Source organism: Sinocyclocheilus rhinocerous, unplaced genomic scaffold (assembly GCF_001515625.1).
Source record: "Sinocyclocheilus rhinocerous isolate Xijiao unplaced genomic scaffold, SAMN03320098_v1.1 scaffold887, whole genome shotgun sequence".
Classification (NCBI taxonomy): domain Eukaryota; kingdom Metazoa; phylum Chordata; class Actinopteri; order Cypriniformes; family Cyprinidae; genus Sinocyclocheilus; species Sinocyclocheilus rhinocerous.
In genome coordinates this window covers 6,111-11,357 of record NW_015634028.1, presented here as the reverse complement: position 1 = coordinate 11,357, position 5,247 = coordinate 6,111, and the positions used below count along the sequence as shown (strand labels likewise).

The 5,247-nt window shown below is 35.0% G+C and overlaps 1 protein-coding gene across 1 annotated transcript in view; it reads right to left on the bottom strand.

Annotated features, from left to right (window-relative positions):
- The window catches only part of dync1i2a (dynein, cytoplasmic 1, intermediate chain 2a), a 35,650-nt gene extending 34,310 nt beyond the window's left edge, over positions 1–1,340 (bottom strand). The window contains exon 1 of the mRNA XM_016559112.1: positions 1,168–1,340. The gene's annotated coding sequence lies outside the window, so the exon portion shown is untranslated. The remainder of the gene's footprint in view (positions 1–1,167) is intronic.
- Between the last annotated feature and the right edge of the window lie 3,907 nt (positions 1,341–5,247).

The following is a 5,247-nucleotide window of genomic DNA, read 5'->3' as shown; positions in this document are numbered from 1 at the left end:
ATATATAGTTTAGTCATGAAACTCTAGATGGCGCAGGCTGACGGGGTGTTAACTGATGATATTCAGAGAGTTAAACGACTTGGCACAAGCTGATTGGTTCATGCTGCATATGCAGCCAATGAGCTTACTGCCTTGCATTTATATGGCTGGCTAGCATTCACTTGAGATTCCTGCAGTGCGCTTTCAGAGTTCCTCTGAAACCCTCCACCTTCCCCAGCTCCACCTGTATAGATCTGCTACGGAGTTATTTTATATGCTATTTGTGCAGCAGCCGTATGTCTTAAATACTCATGGCACCATATCGCCATATGCATTGGTAGTAGCAAGTTCCTGCACTTGCTTGCAGCAGCAGCAATAATCTACAGCTACCGCAATAACCAACAGCAGCAGCAATTCAGCAGCAGCGTAGCAGATCTGTTCAGCCAATACCAAATACATTAACATTGTCATATCCATCACCATGCTAAAATGTTCAGAGAGTTGTCATGATTGAATTAAGTAAACCTACGTTGCTTCAGATCAGCAAGTGTTCATCTTACATTTTTACTGACAATACAACAGTTATTCTCATGTTTACTTTATAAAAATCAGAACCTGACAGTTTCACAATTATATTAAAAGCTTGTTTACTCGCTAAAAAAGTAGAAACTACCAATCAGACGGCAGAAGGCATGTATTAAGGTTGTTTACAACAGGTTTTTCCGCAAAGTTTTGATCGTGTCGATATTTTAGAGGCCTTAGAAATGTGCATATCGAATATGATACAGTAGGCTTTATAAGTAAAGATTGAGAAGCACCTGTCATCAACAATGCAACAGTTCTTACAATAAACATAATTCAACTGATCAGCATAATCTGCAGTCTCTCAATGCGCTTCCACCATTTAAAGTGTTGCTCACTTATAAGTCGACTTGGATAAAAAACGGCTGCTGAATGCTAAAATGTAATTCTATAAAACAGATATTTGAATTGCATTAGAAAACAAAATATCAAACCAAGTGCCGCTTACTGTAAAGAAATAAATGTTATAGGCTAACAACACCATTGACAAAATGACTGTAGCACACAACCTTGAGTGTCTTATTTCTATTAACATCCTCAGCAGACAATAAAACATATTCAGAGAGAACCATAAACCGCAGAGGGAAAGAGAGAGACCCCCTTCACCTGGTCTCAGGACCCCATTCACTGCCGCCCGTCTCAGCCTCTTCAGACAGATTAACAGAGGATCAGTCCAAGAGTCACGTTTGTGTCTCTGCACACCGCTCTAATCTGTCTTTTGTGCGCCGCAGCAGCTGACTCTCTCCACAGAAGCACACTCTCGACAGCGCTTAATGACCAAATTAAAACATGCACTTGAAAAACAAAGTGCCTTGTTTAGTCCGGTAATCTCTCACTGAGGATTACAGAACAGAGTTATCATTCACGCCGATATTTACTGCCATCTGCATGAGTCCTGATGCATCACACTAAAGCTTGTGATCTTAGGAGGAGATTACAGCACAATATAACCACTGTTAAGCTGAACACTTGAAAAATAGAGCAGCAATTTATTCTACTCGCTTCCTATCTGGTGCAAAGGGCAAAAATGCTGCAGGATCTTGTCTCTGCTGCTCATGACTTTAACAGACGCTTTTGTGATTTTAAGTGGATATATTAAGAGTTCAGCTAGGTGTCATTCATCTTATTCAAGATGAACTTTCTGGATTTTGAATATTAAAATCTGACATCGAATCCAACATTTAAAACTTCTTTTTGTGAAATGTTTGCTTGAAAAGTGTGCTCTTCTGTCTTTCTTTGAAATACATTGCAGTGGTTTTCAAACATGATTTAACTGTCCAAAAACTTTCTGTAGATTTGTGAGGGCATCTTCAGAAATGTGACCCTCAAGAATAGTGAAAAAAGTACAGACACAGATAGGGTGAAGTATGACCAAAAAAGTCTCGAAAGCAGCCAGTACTAATTCTTTAAGTTCTCTTAAATTGAAAAATATGCATTTTCATTCATTCATGTTGCAAGTAACAAAATTTTAGTTCAAAATTTTAAGTGCCATTGCTTTTATAAAAAATGCTTTATTGACTGACTTTCATAGACATTCAGTTGTTATGGTTTAATACTTTATGCCATATGTGTGTTTCTATCTGTATCTTTAAAAAAAAAAGAGGGGTTGATGATATTTTAATTGTGTTGATGTCGCTATTATACAAGTTACTACACAACTGGTACAGTCACAATTCTAAAGTGGTACAATTTGCTCTAGCCAATGGTTTGTGTATATTGTGTGTGACTTTTTTTATTTTTTTTTGTATGACATTACAATTCTATTTTAGAATTAAATTGTACATAAATAGGTTAAGCAAAAGAAATGTTTTTATGTCTGAGAACCTTTTAGACATCCTTTATACACACACACTACCAGTTAAAAGTTTTTGAACAGTAAGATTTTATGTTTTTTTAAATAATTATCTTCTGCTCACCAAGCCTGCATTTATTTGATCCAAAATACAGCAAAAGCTGTAATATTGTGAAATATTTTACTAAAATAACTGACAATAAACATAATTCAACTGATCAGCATAATCTGCAGTCTCTCAATGCGCTTCCACCATTTAAAGTGTTGCTCACTTATAAGTCGACTTGGATAAAAAACGGCTGCTGAATGCTAAAATGTAATTCTATAAAACAGATATTTGAATTGCATTAGAAAACAAAATATCAAACCAAGTGCCGCTTACTGTAAAGAAATAAATGTTATAGGCTAACAACACCATTGACAAAATGACTGTAGCACACAACCTTGAGTGTCTTATTTCTATTAACATCCTCAGCAGACAATAAAACATATTCAGAGAGAACCATAAACCGCAGAGGGAAAGAGAGAGACCCCCTTCACCTGGTCTCAGGACCCCATTCACTGCCGCCCGTCTCAGCCTCTTCAGACAGATTAACAGAGGATCAGTCCAAGAGTCACGTTTGTGTCTCTGCACACCGCTCTAATCTGTCTTTTGTGCGCCGCAGCAGCTGACTCTCTCCACAGAAGCACACTCTCGACAGCGCTTAATGACCAAATTAAAACATGCACTTGAAAAACAAAGTGCCTTGTTTAGTCCGGTAATCTCTCACTGAGGATTACAGAACAGAGTTATCATTCACACCGATATTTACTGCCATCTGCATGAGTCCTGATGCATCACACTAAAGCTTGTGATCTTAGGAGGAGATTACAGCACAATATAACCACTGTTAAGCTGAACACTTGAAAAATAGAGCAGCAATTTATTCTACTCGCTTCCTATCTGGTGCAAAGGGCAAAAATGCTGCAGGATCTTGTCTCTGCTGCTCATGACTTTAACAGACGCTTTTGTGATTTTAAGTGGATATATTAAGAGTTCAGCTAGGTGTCATTCATCTTATTCAAGATGAACTTTCTGGATTTTGAATATTAAAATCTGACATCGAATCCAACATTTAAAACTTCTTTTTGTGAAATGTTTGCTTGAAAAGTGTGCTCTTCTGTCTTTCTTTGAAATACATTGCAGTGGTTTTCAAACATGATTTAACTGTCCAAAAACTTTCTGTAGATTTGTGAGGGCATCTTCAGAAATGTGACCCTCAAGAATAGTGAAAAAAGTACAGACACAGATAGGGTGAAGTATGACCAAAAAAGTCTCGAAAGCAGCCAGTACTAATTCTTTAAGTTCTCTTAAATTGAAAAATATGCATTTTCATTCATTCATGTTGCAAGTAACAAAATTTTAGTTCAAAATTTTAAGTGCCATTGCTTTTATAAAAAATGCTTTATTGACTGACTTTCATAGACATTCAGTTGTTATGGTTTAATACTTTATGCCATATGTGTGTTTCTATCTGTATCTTTAAAAAAAAAAGAGGGGTTGATGATATTTTAATTGTGTTGATGTCGCTATTATACAAGTTACTACACAACTGGTACAGTCACAATTCTAAAGTGGTACAATTTGCTCTAGCCAATGGTTTGTGTATATTGTGTGTGACTTTTTTTATTTTTTTTTGTATGACATTACAATTCTATTTTAGAATTAAATTGTACATAAATAGGTTAAGCAAAAGAAATGTTTTTATGTCTGAGAACCTTTTAGACATCCTTTATACACACACACTACCAGTTAAAAGTTTTTGAACAGTAAGATTTTATGTTTTTTTAAATAATTATCTTCTGCTCACCAAGCCTGCATTTATTTGATCCAAAATACAGCAAAAGCTGTAATATTGTGAAATATTTTACTATTTAAAATAACTGCTTTCTATTTGAATATATTTGAAAATGTCATTTATTCCTGTGATCAAAGCTGAATTTCCAGCATCATTACTCCAGTTTTCACATAATTCTTCAGAAATTATTATAATATGCTGATTTGCTGCTTAAAAAAACATTATTATTATCATTATTATTATGTTGAAAACAGCTGGGTAGATTTTTTTTCAGGTTTCTTTGATGAATAGAATTGATCTGAAATAGAAATCTTTTGTAACATTAATGTCTTAATCATATCACTTTTGATCAATTGAAAGCATCCTTGCTAAATAAAAGTACTGACTCCAAGCTTTTGAATGTTATAGTGTAATTATAATTATTTCTGAAGGATGTGACACTGAAGACTGGAGTAATGATGCTGAAAAAAACAGCTTTGGTCACAGGAATAAATAACTTTTTAAAATATATTCAAATAGAAAGCAGTTATTTTAAATAGTAAAAAAAAAAATCACAATATTACTGCTTTTGCTGTACTTTGGATCAAATAAATGCAGGCTTGGTGAGCAGAAGAGACTTATTAAAAAAAAACATTAAAAATCTTACTGTTCAAAAACTTTTGACTGGTTGAGCACTTAACTTACCAAACACTGAAATGACACTCACTATGTGTTACAGTACAAACATTGTGTGTGTGTGTCCCTTATTTTCCTATAAAGAACCACGATTGTCCCTTATTTTTCTTTTCTGAAGTTGACAACCCTAGACACAGAGCCGTCTTTCAGCAAATCATGGGATCATCAGATGGTGTTTTTCTGTTAAAACACTATAAATCTCTCTCTCACACTCACACAGGTAACACATAGCACAAACCCGAAGTCATACTGTATAATCTATTCCAGGTCTCTTCTCTGACTCTAAGAGCAGAAAACATTCACTGTAATTCACCTTAAATCGGATTTAACGGATTTTATATTAATGAGATTAACTTGTGCCCTCTCACAGCAGAACAAACC